This window comes from Pinus tabuliformis, chromosome 5_1, assembly GCF_031772625.1.
Source record: "Pinus tabuliformis cultivar Carrire ecotype Pingquan chromosome 5_1, CPIR1, whole genome shotgun sequence".
Taxonomy (NCBI): domain Eukaryota; kingdom Viridiplantae; phylum Streptophyta; class Pinopsida; order Pinales; family Pinaceae; genus Pinus; species Pinus tabuliformis.
Window position 1 is genome coordinate 732,226,652 of NC_142305.1, and position 20,653 is coordinate 732,247,304.

The following is a 20,653-nucleotide window of genomic DNA, read 5'->3' on the forward strand; positions in this document are numbered from 1 at the left end:
TTGTGCATAAGATAAGTGGTTCTTGATAATTGCTATAATATGTATTCTTACTTGATTACTAACGTAGGTATATGTTGGAATGTTGAAGTTTCGTGGTACACCAATATAGTGAATAAGACGGCATTGTAAATACATCTAAAGAATAAGGAAAATAAGTGTTGTTAATGAGAAGAGAATATTTATGATTGTGTTATCTGAAGGGCAATATGACAGAATGTCCTAGTATTTAATCACATTGATTAACTATACTTAATTATGATTACATGTTCAATTTTTTTAGCGTGTATATTTTAATTACCATGCTTTATTTACACTAGTAGGAAACAATTTTATGGTACATTGAATAATGTAAGTATTACCTTTCTTGAATTTAATAAAATAATAGAGCTACCTGAGCTAGGAGCACATAAAAATGTGTTGTGATAGGAGGAGATGGGAAAGGTGAGAGGGTACTAGTGGGTTCTACATACTGAATAATCCTTAGTTTTCCATTTTTCCAAAGTTTACTTTGTTTCCTTCATCACCATGTTCCTCACTAAAAGTCTAGAAACCTTAAATACCAATCATGTAACACATATGGTGGTTGTGGAGATGTACACCTTCCACAATTATGAAATAAATGGGACAAGTACCTTCATCATGGGAATTGTGACAGGAGTGGTAAAACCTAGATTTTCTCACATTTTATTTGAAAAACATCATGTCCCCACAATAAGGGGGAAAATGAGGTCTCATGGGGTGTTGGGGATGAGGTGATTTTAATATTGAGTCATTCATCATTATACCCCTCAAACATTTGGTTGATGGGGAGGGAACAAAATTATGGTTGGATGTATGAAATTGATTGTAAAGAGGCAATGATTCATGTAGTCTTAGAGGCATGTATGTGAATAGTTGTAGGGAAGAAGTAATGATTCATTATTGGTCATTATTGGACTAAGACAAGCAACATAGCACAATAAAATTATCACCTAAAATTACATAATTAATTTTTTTTATAAGGTGAATGGTGGAGTCCATTTTACATTCACATGAATGGTGTGTGACCATTATGAACTCATGCAAAGAATATTGAAGAGAGATGCATGGGAACAGACACAATAGAGAAGGAAAATCATATGGAAGAGAAGTAGGTTATAAGAGAGAAATAAATAGAGGGAGAGGTAAATTCATTCTCTCTTGTTTTATGCTAACAACAATGAAAGTAGTTTTATAGGTATTGATTCACACTAGGAGGATGATCAAGGAATGATAGAGACAATTTTGAATTCATGTGATTAGAACTACAAAAATATGTATAGATTATGAAAATAGATAAGGAAGAGATTCAAATGGTTAGAATCTAATTCCTTAGAAAATAAGGGAATTGTAGAGAGGGATAACATAGAGAGATTCAAAAATTGGGTTGGAAAGGGATATAGGAAAGATATCAACATATGTGATGGAGAAGCCATGGATATAATCTAACGAGGAAAGCATAGTGTGGGTTGAATAGCCAAGTATGGAAGCCTTTAAAACTTTAAAAAGGTAAAGAACTAAGTAAATGTTATTGGATTTAATGGAAAGTATCTAGACCCTCTATTCACACATAAAGGGAGAACTCAAATGCTTTCGAGGGAATATTGAGTAGATAAGGAAGGTATTCTCATTTTTATATGTAAGGAAAGCAACATGTTACCAAAATAGATGTGTTGTTCCAAGAAAAAAATAGTGGTGAGACAATGGGATAGGTAATTTCTTGTCCTAAGATAGAATGGTTTCCATAAAAATGTTTTAATTTTCCTTAGTGGTATCATAGCCTCGACAAGGGTGGCCTAGTATAAAAAGAATAAGCGCAATAGAGTGTATGGTTGGGTGGAACATTTATCTACCTAAGTTAATGTTGGCCTTCAACTTTCAAATAGATATGTTTTTCCTTTAGTTTGTTTATTCAATTGATTAATACAATGCACTTCGTTGGAGTATTTTAGTATTTGAATGTTGAATGTTGAATATTTCTATAGGTTTACTATTTCTTCATAATGGGAAATCAATGTTATATATACCAATGTAATTCTTGTAAATGGAATTTTATATGATGGTACAACATTTTTACTAAGTATCATTATCTCAATTTATTTTTTGATGTGAGTGTGACAATAAACAACCATAAGGTTATAGCTTGTGATGAACATGTTATGTCAATCAATATTATGGCTATAGGATACCATTAGGGAATAACGAACTGTGGATGGAACATATACTTTCTTTGCTAATGTTATGCATGAAACTGGAGGTATATATATTGCCTCGTCTACTTAATCATACTCATTTACCTTGTAATATTTTTCTATTAAAATAAGAACTCACTTGTTATGCACCAAACTAGAGGTAAAACAAATATAGGCCATTTTCAATTAATTTTTTTTATTAAAATTAATGTAACAAAAATTTAGTCCTGGATGCGGGTGCAGCGGCTACGTGTTGATGGCGTTAGCCATCACGTGGGCAGGTGGCAGTCCCGCGTTGTCAAGGGGTACCATGCGAGGCGGGATATTAACCCACATGAAATTCGACAGCCGAAGGAATTAATGCCTGTCTTCTCAGCTCGCGCGAGGGGCATGGCGATCGATGCAGTGGAGCGATTAAATGGGAGAGTGCTCGATTTGCAGAGGAACATGGGAGAGCAATGTGTTGAGGCCCTACTCCTCTCAGAGGGGAACGAGAGTGAGGATTTGAAGTGCGCTCCGCCGGTTTCAGGGCAAGGAACGAGCACACCCTGCAACTGTGCTAGATTGAGTTTGTCTTCATAGCGGGAGGAGCTCCGGGTGCTTGTGTAAGGCTGCAACTGGAAAATTCAGAAATGCCGAGGGAGAGGCCGCGTATGGGTAGCAGACGAGGAGGAACCAGAGGCAGGGCCTTCACGCAGCGGCAAGACCACAATTCGCCCTCCTCCTCCATTGAAGTAACGTCAATGCCTCAGAGGTACCAAGGCAGCAATGAGGAGGATGGTGGTTATGATAGCAGAAGCCCACGTTCAGAGGAGGGTCAGATGGAGCTCCCCACGCTCAGGTATCGGCTCCCCTGCCCTCAAGCTAATTCTACTCTGGTTGTTTCCATTACGATTGAGCCTGCCGTTTCTCAAAACACGGAGGCAAAGCCTCTACCGAATGGGCAGCGCTCCAGCAGAGAGGAATCTCCCATTGCGTGCCTTCCGGTTGGGGTAGGAACTAGTTGTTTGGCCCCTGGACGTGAGCTCGGATCTGACCTCGCGAGCCCAGCTACCAATTGCGTCTATGCTATCGGCCCTTCAGCGCTTGCTGGTCCAAGCAGGCCAGCACAGGAAGGGAGCCCTGACGCGGTCATCCAGCTCTCAGACTCCGAAGATTCTCTCCATTTCGGGTGCCGAGTCGAAGAGGCGCCCCAGACCACCGATGACGAATGAACTCGTTCCCGGTAACCTTAGCTGTTTTCTTGGGTTTTCTGTGTATGACTCTGCCAAGCGGCATCTACATCTTTGTCAATGTGTCGGATGTAATTATTCATGTGCCGGATGTAATTGTTCAGGTGTCTGTCTGTCTTTGTCCGGGTCAGTCTATGGCCCTGGTGTCTGTTCAGATTCTATGTGTCATGTCAATGTGTCTTCAGTGGTCAAGCATCAAATTCCAATTTTGAATCTGCTCAATTTTGGAACTGGAATCAGGGCAAGGAAAGGGCTGATTGGCAAAACTTCTTAGCCTTGCCCACTCTACTCTATATGTATCTCTATTTTGTATGATAATAGAATTAGTCGCATTCAGGAAAAAAAAAAAAAAAAAAAAAAAATGTAACAAAAATTTAGATATAAAATATGATTGTGTAAGGGAAAATTCCAAAAGACATAGTTCCTCTATACCACAAGGTTTTGAAAATCAGGTTATCCATGAATATTTTTCTTTCTCCAGGTGATTCTTGACAATTTTAAATAAAAATATGTATGTACAATGCCTCAAATTCTTATTGAGAGTGATTTTTTGTTCACATGTATGTTTTCATCTATGGGATATGAGGATCAACTCTTTAATTAGAAACTTAACTACAATACTTGGAACTAACAACAAATTTGTGCACACATGATCAAATCAGTGTACACGTACATGTTCATGTTGGTTTAGATTGGATTTCAATCTTGGAGAGAGAGCATATAGGATTCTTTCAGGGGAGAAATCCAATCTTGTAGCTCCAAGGAAAACCTCTTTTACACTGAAAATTTTGACTAAAAAATTTGCACACAACAAATCTGGAAACCTAATAGATTTGTAATATATATATATATATATATATATATATATATATATATATTGAGAGAGAGAGAGAGAGAGAGAGAGAGAGAGAGAGAGAGAGAGAGAGAGAGAAACACACACACACTAGCTGTAATTTTTCATTGTTTAAATTATATTTTTGAATGTAAAAAATGAGTTCAATGTCTTCAAAAATTACTTGAGAACTTGGATTGTGTAAATTACATATCTTAAACTTGCAATTCTAACACATCTTTGCTTGATTTCAAATAAAATTGACCAAAAAATATTCTTAAAAAATGGCCACAATGAGACTACTTAAAATGTTTTAGCCATTAAAAAAAAAAAAAAAAGAATAATTAAAAATAAAAAAAAAATCAATTTCTTTATATAATGAATATATAGTTTTTTTAATCAGACATAATATATAGACATTTAAATATTCACTTGAAATATTTTATCTATGTAATATATTTTCCACAAGAAAATGAATTTTCTGTTATTAATATATTTTTGAATACATTTCAATATTAATTAACCCTCCATATTACAATATTTTATTTATTAGTACCATTGAATATTTTATTATTAATTATATATTTTTAAATGTTGTGTTTTAATTTTATTTTAATAATTAAATAAAATACATATATCCTGGAACATTTTTACTTTTAATTACTCCTCTTTCAACATTGAAATACTTTACTATGATCAACATTAAAATAATTACTCATTTATGCTCTCTCCATATACATATGCATGAAGTTGAGAATGAAATAAATTATTTAGCATCCATATTTAAATGAGTATTTGAGTCATGTACTAAAATATTTAAAAATAATAATTAAGTCAGGTATTGAAATGTTTTTAGTAAGTATAGGAATTATACAATTTGTTGTATTCAAAAGTATAACATTTTATTATTATTATTATTATTAGTTACTTTATTTCTCTATAAAACTGGTATAAGATTATGATAGCTCATATGTACATTGGAATATTTTATTTATGGTTGATAATAAGCGTATAACATGTATATTCATTCTTTTTATAGCCCACATTTTTTATTTACAGTAAAGTTTTTGACTAAAAAATTTGCACACAACAGATTTAATCCCTCTGAAAACCTAATATATATACACACACACCACGTGTAATTTTTCATTGTTTAAATTATATTATTGAATGAATAAAATGGTTTTAATGTCTTCAAAATTTACAGTGAAAAAGTTGACAAAAATGTTTACATAGAACAAATTTAATAGCTATAGAAACCTAATAGATTTGTAACTAATATATATATATACATACATATATATATATATATACATACATATATATATATATATATATATATATATATATATATATATATATATATATATATATATATATATATATATATATATAGAGAGAGAGAGAGAGAGAGAGAGAGAGAGAGAGAGAGAGAGAGAGAGAGAGAGAGGCCACATCTAATTTTTTAATGTCTTCAACTTTTTTTGAATGCCTTCAAAATGTTAAATCTCTCACCTCTTCATGGATAACATATATATGAATAGGATGTTAATGATTGTTGATGTTTATGGGCATCAGTAAATAAAAATTGTACTGCATCTATGCATATAAAATCGTTCAAAATATCTCATTTGTCTCCATCTTGAGAATGAAATTTATTTGAACTTAATAGTTTCAAATTTATTATTCATTTTCTTAAATTCTCATTTTGATATAACCTTTTTCATTTCAATCTTGAAATTTTGGATGTCAGTGTTTGTTTTGATAATACATATATTTTAAATATATCTGGTTATTTTTTTGATAAGGTGTCTTCAGACATCCATTCAATTGTGTTCCAAGTGAATTTTTCAAATAGCCAACACCTTATTGTTCCAAGAATTATAATAACTACTTTATCAATAAAATTTAAACAATTTTAGCAAAATTTGAATTAGATTTTTTCAAACTGTCAACACCCCGGTATTCAAAGAGTAACAACTACTTTATCATTTCTTCACAGAAACGTAATTTTCATAGAGTGTACATTGAAGATAAAGGGTAAGTAACAAAATAAATGATGGAATTTGGATTTTATTGATTTTTGAACGTAAGGGATTACTTTTTTGGAATAGAGGTTTTTAAATTTTTCACAGATGTTGACTTAATGATGGGTGGAAGCTAAAAGGCAAGAATCAATCATCAATTATTTTAACAAGATTGAAAATTTAAAAAATCTATTATCTAAACAATATTTGAAAATGACAAGTATATATGAGAAAATTAATAATTGTATATACCAAAAATCCATTAAAACACAGACTTACCTATACCACTGTAGGTTGATTCTTGACTTATTAATTCAAATTTCAATACTTTACGAACAACTCGGTACCACTATTCTCAATCTTGACTTATTAATTCAAATTCTACAACTTTGTGAACAACCCTCGTATATGACTATGAATAAGCATAAGAAAACTTGGAAGATGGAAAGAGCATTATTCAATCTTTAATAGACATGACAATAAGAGACTTGAGTTTTTGAATAAAAATGAATTATTTTTTTATGACCATTTGTTCCAAAAAATGAGGGTCATTTTCTCAAAATTAATTCTAGTACCATGAAATACTGTCGAATGAAAGAAAAAAACCTTTTTCACACCAAATGGGGAGGGAAAAATAACTATCATAGATACCTATTCTTAAAAATTAAGGCGAATGAAGGTTGTAAATCCTAGTTTCAAGGGATAAATTTACGTTTTTTATCCTCTCCCTTAAAATAAGGTGGGCTAAGCTCCATAGCTAAATTCTTATAAAATAAAATTGAGGCGATTTGTAACACTATAATATGATACAAAATATTCGCCCAGTAAAAATTTAAAACCCCTTAAGTTCACCCAAGGGTGAAAATTCGCCCCCTAAAATTTTCCATGGAGTTGCATTGTAAAATGAATGTACATATGTTGTAATATTTGGAATAACAAAATAAAAATGTGTCTGACTCAGAGGAGATGGATTGTAGAGCTAGGAATGGAGAATTCTTGGTAGGGATGATATAGTTTATTGTGCAACAAAGAAACCTAAACTTGATGATAGGAATTAAAGGCTTAGTGGTCCATGAAGTAAAGGGGAAGGTTCATGAAATTAGATGGTCATAGGAAAATATTCAAGCCCATGATTTTTTGAAATAATACAAGGAGAAAAAGAAAAAAAATTATGGACTGATTGCAAGAACAAGGATGTAGTAGTAATTGAGGGACAAGAAACTTGCTCCAAAAGAAAGAGAGGCATTTGGATGAGAGGATGCAGATAGAGGGTTAGATTTAGTTTTACTGTAGAAAAAAAAGATAAATATTGTATGATTACATGATCCAAGAGCATCCGTTGATTCAATTGCATAGGTGTTCAAGTGTCATCACCAATGTTCAATGTCATCATCAACATGCAGTTCATGGCTGTCGTTCAATTTTGACGGTTCCGCCAGGATTGGTCAACGACATGTGCTTTATCGTTCTTGTTTGTAGGATTGGTGTTGACATGGTTGTGTCATCAATCGCAAAGGTTTGATATGTCATTAGGGTTGTCGATGATAGGTATGTGATTTGTGTCAACGATGTGTGTGGTTTTGTCACATTGTGACAAATGATTGTAAAAGGGTGGTAATTGGGTCTCGATGCAAATCAAATCCTAATCCTAAACCTTAACCATACATTAAAACAAATCAAATCCTAATCTAAACCCTAGCCTAAATTCCTAGACCCTAATAGTAAACTATGTATTAAAAATCCATTACAATACTTTAAAACCTATGTTATAACCCTCAAACCTTTTGAAAACATAAAAAAAAATTATAAATTAAACACACTGTCCAAACCACCAACTAACTGCATTGGAGGAAGGAAAAATGTGGTTTGGAAGCTGACAATCAGTACAACAGAACCACACGGAGAATTGTACGTAACCATCAGCACGCGAACGCCAAACAATAGACCGTGCATTCACCAGGGAGTTGCCAAAACTGCCGGAGCCCTAATCGTGGTTGGTAACAACTATGCACATGTGTTGTCAGTGCTCCCATCCAGTTAAATTGACCGCAAATAGCTATGTATTTAATATATGGTTAATTTTGGTTTTTTAAAGTTTTTTGGTTACCAACTAATGCGAGGACCCTGGAACTAAACCCTGAGTGGCAAAATGCTGCTAGATCGAGCTTGTAAAACATCTAGAACCTAACCAAATTCAACATGCATTCAACCAAAGTCGTTTCCATGAACCTAGAGGTCTTTAAGAGGCAGATTTATCCTTTGAAAGACATTGGAGTGGTTTTTAACTTTTGTATGCAGATTCTGGAGGACATAGGAAATTTTGCTTTCAGTGTTTTAGGAGCGTCTGGGGATTGTTTTGAGAACCGTAAGTAGTGTTGGAAAGTTGGTTCAAAGGTCTATCTAATGACGGAGGTAAGAATTGTATGTGTGAAAGTTCAGTTTTACTAAATCACTGTGTAATTGACTCCTTTCTTCTCATTCCTAATAAAAATGGTTGCCCATCTTGAAAGCAGACCTGGAGACGTAGTCCATCAGGGATGAACTCCATCATAAATTTTTTGTCTAGTATTGTTGTTTTTTTACTATTTTCACTTCTTTTACGCATTGATTTCATGTTTAATCAGCTGTCATAAAGTGTTCTTTTCAAGCAGTTTTTCCTCGTTTTGTGTGCTTCAACTATAATTCAAATCATTAATGGTTAATCAATTCTACATCAGTTTTTAGTTTATGATCATTTCAAATCATATAATTTGGTATTAGAGCCAAGTTTCATTTGTATAATGTGCCATTGAATGTTAACTAGGTCAAAGTCACAACGAGGAGAAGGAATCCTTGAGCAGATTAATCCAGAGATTGGAAAGCAAGGAGTTGTTCAGAAATTGACCATGTCAGGATCTGATGCAGGTGAAAACACTGAAACAAAGATGACTGAAGAACAATTTAAATAGGCATTCTTGACTATGCAGTAGATGTTGGGAGAATTGTATGAAGACAAGAAGGTGAGAGATGATTCTTCTTCAAAGACATCAAAGAAGGACAAAGGTAAAGGCAAGGCTGATAAACCACCTTCACCTCCATCATCTCCATCATCCTCTTCTTCTTCTTCTTCTTCTTCTTCTTCTTCCAGTGCAGAATCTAAAATGGAAAAGAAACCTAAGAAAACATCTCTTTTGAAACTTGATGTTAAATTTGAGTTACATGTTTATGATGGCGAAATGAATCCTGAAAAGTTAGATAACTGGATAAAGAAGTTAGAAGTGTATTGTCACATTCAGAACATTTCTAGAGATAAAACTAAAATTCAGTTAGCTACACTTAGAATGGGGGGAACAGCTTTATTCTAGTGGGAAAGTAAAACTTAGATAGATGTAAAGCGTATTGGAAAAGTGCTCTTCATGGTCTAAGTTTTTAAAAGCTCTTAGGAAATAATTATATCCTTTTGGATACATGTAGCAAGCTGTTATGGATTGGCAGCATCTGAGGCAAGGTCAAGGGCAGAGTGTTCAAGAGTTTACTCAGGAGTTCAGAAATAAAGCATTGGCACTTGGTATTTCATTGGATACACGTGAAACTTTGTTAAAATACATCAACAATTTACATTCATATTTGCAGCATACTTTATTGATGTTTAATCCTGATGATTTTGATGAGGTGTGTGTTCAGGCCATACATATTGAATCAGGTGGAAGACCATTCAAGTTTTCATCTCAGTCACCCAAAGAGTTGGAAACCAAAGATTCTAGTGACAGTAAGGGGAAGAAAAATTCAAATAGAAAGAAATTAGCGATCGTCTAGAAGGAAAGACCTACTTGTTCTCATTGCCAAAGAATCGGTCATGATGAATTGAAGTGCTGGAAACTTCATCCAGAACTTAAGCCCAAAAATTTCCTGAAGGCGAAGGAAGAAAAGAAGGCCATTGCAGCAGTCGAGTAGGATCTAGGTTCAGATTCAGGTGATGAAAGGAGGATAACCGCCATGGTTATGATAGGTAAAACTTCTGATACAGGTTCAAGTTCGAAAACTATTGTATCTTTTTCAAACATAAATCCTTCATATGAGGATAAAAGAGTTGAACTCTTCCACATAAGGATAACTTCTAAGCATACAAAGATTGACTTAATGTTTGACAGTGGATCACAAGAAAATTTAATATCTGAACATATAGTTAATCAATTGGGATTGGAGACATAAAATCATCCAAGACCATACCCATTAGATTGAATTAATAAATCAACTCAGATACATATCACAAAGAAGTGTCGGTTAAGTAATGAAGTGGAGTTAGTTATGGTCCCAGTAGACATATGTGGAGTCATCTTAAGAAGTCCTTATATTTATGATAAAGATGCAGTGTTTTACAGAAGAGAACATAAATATCACCTAAAGAAAGAAGGGGTCGAATTTACTATTAGGACACATAAAGTCAAATCAAACTTGGATTCAACTGTTACAAATCAAGTTAAGTAGTTGATAAGGTCAAGTAAATATGTACTCATGTTTATTAAAGAACAACATAAGGATGATTGTTTGGAATGTGAGATTCAATTTATAGATCAATTGATCAAGGTGGTTAATTATTATCCAAGAAATATTATTCATAAACAGGATAAGCAACATGAGATACATTTAATGTCCTATGAACATCTTGTTAAAGACAGAATGACTCTCAACTCATTAATTCAACTAAATTGTAGAAAATGTCATCATTAGCAGTGTATTGCAGGGAATGGTACATGTGAGTCTAATCAGAGACTTTTTTTAGATTGTATGTTTATTTTCAGTTTCAGGGGTGCAAGTCAGTATTGGGGAAAGTCAATGTACAATTATTTGGTATTACATCATCATTTCGTGCTTTAAAAAGTAATGAAGCCTCTTTTCAAGTGGAGAGGAGGTCTATAAATTTTCATGAGAAATCATTTTCGAAAGAAGATCTAAATTTTCCTTATCATGATTTTAAAACTAATGCATTTAGTGAAAGTGTTACTCAATGGAGATATCAGTTAATAGACAAAAAATATTGATTCATGTAAATCAACAATTACTTAGATACTTTCAAATTCAAACTAAGTTGTAGTAGTCTTTACATCACAGCTGGATGAGTTCTGTGAAGCAAGTTCACTTAGTAATCAGTCAACAAGAAAGTAAATCAAGTCAAGTAATTGATATGAAGTCAAAATCAAAGGAGTCTTTGAATATTTCAGTTATTCCAGAAAGTAGATTTTTAATACCCATCAGATGTATTAAACAATGTTCTACAAATATTGTTTTCAAGGATGTTTTTGAATCACTAACTCATGATTCTTCGTGGAAATAATTCAATTTCCATGTTGATAACATGTTGTTGTATTATGCATCAATTTCATGTTTAATCAACTGTCATAAAGTGTTCTTTTCAAGCAGTTTTTCCTCAGTTTGTGTGCTTTAGCTGTCATTCAAATTGGTAGTTATGTGGTTGGAAGGTTGGGTTGTCGAGAGGTTACATTTTTTTTACAAAATCTTTCTGTATCTGATCTCTGACTTAATATTGGGCCGATTATATAGCTGGGAGGTCAAAGAGTCTGGTGTTTTTTGGTTTATGACAATTATTCTATTGTGACCTCGAATATACCATTGTCGGGTAGTTTGAAAGTCAGGCAATGTTGAGGTTGGAAGGTCCAGTAATTTGATAGTCGATCAATGGTGAGGTTTGGAGGTTGAGTAGTTCGACATTTGGGCAATTCTAAGGTCAAGAGGTTGGGTCTATTATTTATAAAAATTCATAGTCACTTAATGTTCCAAGTCGAATGGTCGGATGTTGTTTGATAGTTGGGTGGTTTCATTAGGTCAGGTAGTTTCACAGTTAGGCATCGCTGAATTTGGGAGGTCAGGTAGTTTGACAGTAAGGAATGTTGAATTCTAAGGTCAGGCTGATTAATTATAAAAAAAAATTAGTTACTCTATGTTGCTAGTCAGGTGGTCGGAAGGTCGGGTGCTCTAAAGGTTGTAATTTTTTTTACAAAACGTTTCTGGATCCGACTTTTGACTTAATTTTCAAAAAGAAAAATGTTTAAGGATTTTTTTTATGCATTTTTTGATGCACAAAAGAAAAATATATATAACAAACAAATAAAGGGGACTAGACTTTCATTAACTAACTCTGAAAGCACGAAAAGTACAATATTACTATCGGGATTGTCACAGTTTTTTTTTTTTTTTGTCAGTGGATCGTACAGTCAGGGGAATTCATTAGGTCAGGTAGTTTCACAACCCAACAATGTCAAGGTCGGTGGGTTTGTCTAATTATTTATAAAAAAATCACGGTTAGATTGAGTTCCTAGTAATGTGATTAGAAGGTCGGGCAGTCGGAAGCTTGTATTTCTTTTACAAAAAATTTCTGGATCCAACCCGTGACTCAAGTCTTCAAAAAGGAAAAAACGTATTTAAGGATTTTTATTTTTTTTTAATTTTTATTTTTATTTTTATTTTGTGATGCACAAAGGGAAAAAAATTTTTTGTAAACATGATAAAAATAGTGCAAATTATTCAGTGAATATTTAGATTCAATGTTTCCTGCCAAAAAATTACAAAACAAAGAAATACAAAACAATGGATTTGTGTTTGTCCAACAGACTGTGAGAAGACTTTATTGTGTGAAAACTGGAAATTATTTTATTGAATCTGAGCTCAGTTATATCATAATTCTATACGCTATGCGACACTATAAAGTTTTTCTATAATTTCAGTAACTAATTCTCAAACCCTATATTTCCTATATGTTTGTGTCTGCATTTATATCTATCAATACACTTATCTCTAGTCACAATTGTATTTAGAGAAAAAAAAATTGAGAAAGTTGAATACAAGAACATAGTGTGGCAAGGAAATGTAGCTGCTTAATCTATTTTTGATCCCTCTTGTGAAGAAACAAATTGCAGTTATTATATGACAAAAATTGATTGCTTGTTACAATTGAATTTAAAAAAATTCAACAAAAATTGTTTTTCTTGTCGAGACAAAAAAATTGAAGCTATTACAAACTCGGAATGTTATATACCTAGGGGGGATAATATGGGGTACCAAGGGAGGTACCCAAGGTAATAATGTAATAATGGGATGGCCATAGTAATAAATAAGGTGGTTAACGCATATCATGTAAGGGACCACAAGTAGTTAGTAATAATGTAATGGGCCCATGGTATTAGTTTGATGGTATGAGGGAACCATGGTAATGACCCATGGTATTGTATGTATGAGGCCTATATAGAGGGTAGAGACTCCACATGGAGAATGTCAAGGAATATAGTTAAGGATTATTGCATGAACAGACATATGGCTTGTGGAGTGTTCTTCTTCCTTAAGGAGTGAATGTAAGGTGTTGCCTTACCTTAAGGGTTTGATCAATAAAGAATCATTTCATATTATTTCTGGGTTTATTTGCATTGTCTTATATTTTCATATCAGATCTATAATATTTCCGGGTTAGATCCATAACAAGTGGTATCAGAGCTATAACAAGTGGTATCAGAGCACTTTCTTGGGCAAATCGTGGAGATTTTTTTTTTTGCAGGATTTCGGGGGCGGCGAGTTTGCAGATCAGATCTATAAGTTTCAGTGCAAGATCTATAAAATATAATTACAGATCTGGATTCTGTGTGAAAAAACACTCAATTTCAGAAAAAAAAAATCAATTGAATTGGAGTCCGGATGAAGGAAATATCGCTGATTTAAAAATCAGTGGGGTTGCAGACAATTTTTTAGGGCAGCGAATTTGTGGCACAGATCTGGACGTCTTGGTGCAAGATCTGCAAAATCTAATTGTAGATCTAGATTCTGTGTGAAAAAACACTCAATTTCAAAAGACAAATCAGTTGAATCGGAGTCCGGATGAGGGAGATATCGCTGATTTAAAATGAGCTCTTTTTTGCAGAAATTTTGGTGACGGCGGGAGAGTTGAAGCGCAGATTTGAAATTTCATTACCTGGATCAAAATTTCTATCACATGGGCAGATGCAGAATGGTTGTTCTATTTCCAAAAACAGGTCATAATAGGGATTCTAAGCAATATTGACTAAACTGTGACAATTTCAAATTTTTGCCAAGTAAGTGAATTTTTTTCAAAACTCTCTTCATGGCTTCTAGCAAGGTTCTTTATTTTACAGGAAAAAATAGTGGTCGTACTATTGAAGAATACATAGAAAAATAGAAGTGGTTATGGAGGAACAATTGGAAATGGTGGGTAGTGGAGAATTTTAGAGATGAGGCGGCCACATGGTGGGGATTACTTAACAAAACGAAGTGTTACAACCTGGCTCTGATACCACTTGTTATAGCTCTGATACCACTTGTTATAGATCTAACCCAAGAATATTATAGATCTGATATAAAAATATAAGACAATGCAAATAAATCCAGAAATAATATGAAATGATTCTTTATTGATCAAACCCTTAAGGTAAGGCAACACCATACATTCACTCCTTAAGGAAGAAGAACACTCCACAAGCCATATGCCTGTTCATACAATAATCCTTGACTATATTCCTTGACATTCTCCATGTAGAGTCTCTAGCCTCTATATAGGCCTCATATATACAATGCCATGGGTCATTACCATGGTTCCCTCATACCATCAAACTAATACCATGGGCCCATTACATTATTACTGACTACTTGTGGTCCTTTACATGATATGGGTTAACCACCTTATTTATTACTATGGCCCATCCCATTAGTACATTATTACCTTGGGTACCTCCCTTGGTACCCTATATTATTCCCCCTAGGTATATTCTTCAATAGTTAGATCTATAACAAGTGGTATCAGAGCTATAACAAGTGGTATCAGAGCACTTTCTTGGGCAAACCGTAGAGATTTTTTATTTTTTATTTTTTGCAGGATTTCGGGGGCGGCAAGTTTGCAGATCAGATCTGTAAGTTTCGGTGCAAGATCTATAAAATCTAATTACAGATCTGGATTCTGTGTGAAGAAACACTCAGTTTAAAAAAAAATCAGTTGAATCGGAGTCCGGATGAAGGAGATATCGCTGATTTAAAAATCAGTGGGGTTGCAGACAATTTTTCAGGGCAGCGAATTTGCGGCATAGATCTGGATGTCTTGGTGCAAGATCTACAAAATCTAATTGTAGATCTAGATTCTGTGTGAAAAACACTCAATTTCAAAAAAAAAATCAGTTGAATCGGAGTCCGGATGAAGGAGATATCGATGATCTAAAAATCAATGGGGTTGCAGAAAATTTTTCAGGGCAGCGAGTTTGCGGCGAAGATCTGGACGTCCTGGTGCAAGATCTACAAAATCTAATTGTAGATCTGAATTGTTTGAGAAAATTACCCAATTTCAAAAAAAAAAAATCAGTCGAATCGGAGTCCGGATGAGGGAGATATCACTGATTTAAAATGAGCTCTTTTTTGCAGAAATTTTGGGTGACGGCGGGAGAGTTGCAGCGCAGATTTGAAATTTCATTGCCTGGATCAAAATTTCTATCACATGGGTAGATGTAGAATGGTTGTTTCATTTCCAAAAACGGGTCATAATAGGGATTCTGAGTAATATTGACTAAACTGTGACAATTTCAAATTTTCGCCAATTAAGTGATTTTTTTTTCAAAACTCTCTTCATGGCTTCTAGCAAGGTTCTTTATTTTACAGGAAAAGATAGTGGTCCTACTATTGAAGAATACATATAAAAACAGAAGTGGTTATGGAAAAACAATTAGAAATGGTGGGTAGTGGAGGATTTTAGAGATGAGGCGGCCACATGGTAGGGATTACTTAACAAAACGAAGTGTTACAACCTGCCTGATGAAGCATTTGAAAAATTCCTGTTAGACAGATGGTCTCATGCTAGAAAACAAGATGATGAAAAACATGTGGGGTTATTTTCTACTGGTATCTCCTTATTGCAGGTTCATGGATTCATTCAAAAGGAGAAGATCGTTGTGTCTATAAATCCTAGTTGTAAGCATAATTTTATCAATGTTAATTTGGAAAAAAAATTGTAAGTTCCAACAAAACACATTGAAAACATACAGGTTGATAATGAGGATGTTCAAGTTTATAAAGATTTGAAGCTTTCTATGGATAAGTATGTGTTGCATTGTGACTTTTATACTGCAGATATGGATAACATGGATGTTGTTTTGGGATATCCTTGGATGGAATCTGTGGGTACTGTCAATATTAATGTGCAAAAGAAATTCCTGAAGCTCTGGTATAGAAAGAAGAAAATTACATTGCAGGATATTTCCATTAAGACCCAAACAGAGAATACAAAGGCAATAGCACAAATCTCTAATGACACTTACACATCAGATGATGAGCCTTTGATGGTTGACAACCAAACACAAACAGAGGCTGAAGCAGAAAAGGTTACAGGTACTAATACATCAGATGAGGACTCAGTGGTTGAAGTAATATCAGAAGATAAGAAACAACAACAGGCACCACAACATGTACCAGATACCAATCAGGCTCCATTAGGTGGTAAATTAAAGAAAAAGCCATCGTGAGTTAAAACTTCAACATATCATCACCCACATCACCCCGCAAGACAACCATCAAGATCGCAACTAATTAGCCACACGGACAACAACTCCCGCAGGACATATAGAGAGGAGCGAAGATCCACCTACTACACATCAACACAGAAGAGCTACCACGGTCAACTTCCATCTCAAGCGAGCGAGGCACCAGTGAGACCGAGGGTTCACCTTTCTCTTGGATGGCTAGATGCACGTGCATGGTACCAGTGGACTACTCTTTTGAGTAGATCTTATTATTTGTGTTCTTCCCATGTTTCGGGGACGAAACATGCTAAGGGGGGTGGAATGTTATATACCTAGGGGGGATAATATGGGGTACCAAGGGAGGTACCCAAGGTAATAATGTAATAATTGGATGGGCCATAGTAATAAATAAGGTGGTTAACCCATATCATGTAAGGGACCACAAGTAGTTAGTAATAATGTAATGGGCCCATGGTATTAGTTTGATGGTATGAGGGAACCATGGTAATGACCCATGGTATTGTATGTATGAGGCCTATATAGAGGCTAGAGACTCCACATGGAGAATGTCAAGGAATATAGTCAAGGATTATTGTATGAACAGGCATATGGCTTGTGGAGTGTTCTCCTTCCTTAAGGAGTGAATGTATGGTGTTGCCCTACCTTAAGGGTTTGATCAATAAAGAATCATTTCATATTATTTCTGGGTTTATTTGCATTGTCTTATATTTTCATATCAGATCTATAATATTTCCGGGTTAGATCTATAACAGGGAAACACATTGCTAAATATACAACAAATTTCAAGTGGAAAATAAATGCACATTGTCTTGTGTTTGTCTTTGTATTCATCTTCTAGAAGAAAAATCTTCATGAAAACTGATCAAGCTCGAGAAGAAACATTTGTTCTACAAAGACCTATTTTGTTAGAACAACAATATGATAACTTTAAGTTCTCTAGTTGCAGTTGTATTCATAGCTAAATACTTGAGACAAATGAATTCAAGAACAATATAGCAATTGACAGAGAAGCTTTTGACGAAATGTTCAAGTATTTGGACAACTCCTTGTGTTATATTTGTGTATAATAACTCTTTTGTTAGGACTTTGGGCACACTTAGTGTGCAACTGAGGTTCAACATGGAATCCTTTGTTACATTGTGCTTCATATTATAGGAATAATGGTTTTTATGGACATAATGACACACATACATAACAAGAAACAACATTGCAACAAAAACTAGTGGAATTTTTCTTCTTGAGGAAACTCGTACAACAATGCTCAAAATAATAGTAACTTTAACGTGCCATATATAATGATAAACATTTTAACAAGAAATAGATAAGTCTTCTATATTATGAGCATTACCAATGTGAACATGACTCAAGGCACAATTATGACTGCAAGAATTGATATGCTTGCATCCAATTTACATTAGAAATTGTTGACAAGTGGTAAAAATCCTCCTGCAACAATTGAGTATGTGATCAATTAAAGTTTCAATTATTACTTTTTTTCATTTAATATCGTTGCATAGGACCTGTAAAAAATATTTCTTTGTCTATCGAAAACTAAAATTAAACTAAGATATACAGTTCAATCCACCCATTTATGGCCATGAATATAATATCTTGCAAGATACTCAAAGTTTTCTATGTATAAATTTTGGGCTACTTGTGTTACAATAAATAATAGATATTGTAGCCTCAATAGCTGAAGCAATTGGCCCATGAAAATTTTCATAGAAATTGGACACTTTCACATATTGTCAATTGAACAAATCTTACTTGAACAAGGCTTGTAGATCTATGGACAAGAGATCAATGACTGTGATGATTGTTTTTTGGAGTCTACTTGTACACTTGCACCATTATTCCATATGTCTAATATGAGAAAAATAATTGTACAAGCTTTTTATAATTGTTTCATTTGCAATGAGAATACTACTACCAATTGCTTAAAACAAGACCTAGGTACTAGAAACATTGAATAAGAGAATTGTATCAATGACTCACAAGCTTATACTATAAACTTATTAGTACTGCCATATGCATATCGACATATAGAGGAAAAAATATTTGTAATACAATGAATTTTTGAATTATTTGAGGTTAACATATATATCTGCAATACATAAACAAAAGATGTTTTCTTGAGATTCTATTCATCAAACACTTTCTCCAAAGTTCTGTATATTATCCATGTACCAATATAAACTACAAATGAAAATTTAACCAATGATTTAATAAATCTAATACCATCAATTAAAGGATTTAAATGAGCATAACTCCAACCATAATATGATGAAAAAAATTCCTAATTCGAAATGAATTCACAAGATTGAATAGATAAGTTTGGTTGAAGATTTAAATAAAAACATCAAAAATATTTTTGGGTTTTGATACTATTCAGTTAGTGTTTTTAGTATTTTCTTCAATATCTATACATGCATAATTTAAACTAAATAAATAACAATTTCTATGTCATAGAGGAGAGCAAGTTTTCCTACATTTCAGTATTGTATTGCAATGATCAACTACTAATAAGTGAATCTTCAATTTTTTCATTTCTTATTATAAACGGATGTAAATTGCAAAATTGTCATAAGGAATCTTAAACAGAATTATCAAATATTCATTTAGAACCAAACAACACAAGTCATAGAGTAAAGTAAAAGGAATTTAATAAGTAATTAAAATCATGGACTCACATAAATGCTAGAATTCATCACACATGAGCACTAAAAATGGTATTGAAAAATGTTTCCATTTCAGAATTGGTTAAAAACATCCAAGTCTGCAGTCTTAACTCATTTTGGACCCTTTGCAACAATGCATAAAGGTGTATAAATACTAAACTATAATAAAATAAAATAGATCTTGGAACATAAAAATCAACAGATTTTTTGAAAGTGAATACTAAATTCTAAAAGGTTGTCTATTAAATTGAAATCTAGCTGGAAAGTATGAATATCCTCCTCATCCTCAAAGTATTCGTAATGGATACTAAGTAGTAGGTGAGGTGCATGTACTTCGATATAAGCTGCTCATTGTGAATATAACTTGTAAAATGTAGAGAAATAAATGGGAGGAAACGAGTTGATGTTGATTTGGTAGTTCACATTTAATCCTTATGTCTTTTTATCCTTCTTATGATATTTGAGTTGAAACATTGCAATGAGCTTTATTTGTTCCAATGGAAATTGCAGACATTTTTGGAAACTTTGTTGTGTCCAAAATGTATTTTTTTTTATTTCTTCCTGGTCCTTCGCAACAAGATATTTTTTGGGTTGTTTTAATTCTCCTGGAACTGCTTCCTTTAATTACTTTCTACCTGATAGGTCAAATTCTTCTATAAAGTCTATTCCTTTTTCTTAAATTGATAAACATTTCTCATATGTCATTTGTATGCATGACTTGATTTATTTTTGTTCTTTCTCCATGCAACTTAGTGAAGAAAGCATCAATCTCTTATCTCTCTTAGTAACTCTTAGAATTCCAGTATATTGCAATTCATTTTCCCAATGAAGTATAGAGATAAACTTTCTTTTAATTGATTTGTCTTATTCTACTAGTGAATCAATTCTTTCACTTAAATATTTAATTTATTGATAAAATATTGAGATTTTATCCCTTCTTTTGTAGAAGTTTGATTGATTCTTCCTTAAAATTCGACAAATTTGTAAATATTTATTTTTGGAAATGTCAAGGCTCTATGTTTCCTATTTATTCTCATTCACTTGATATTTAGAAGATTTCATTTCTTGTTGCAAAGTAGTGACAATAATTGCATAATTTTTTTTCTGCTTCTTCTTTCCAGATACGAGTTTGATCTTCATGTAATTTTCTC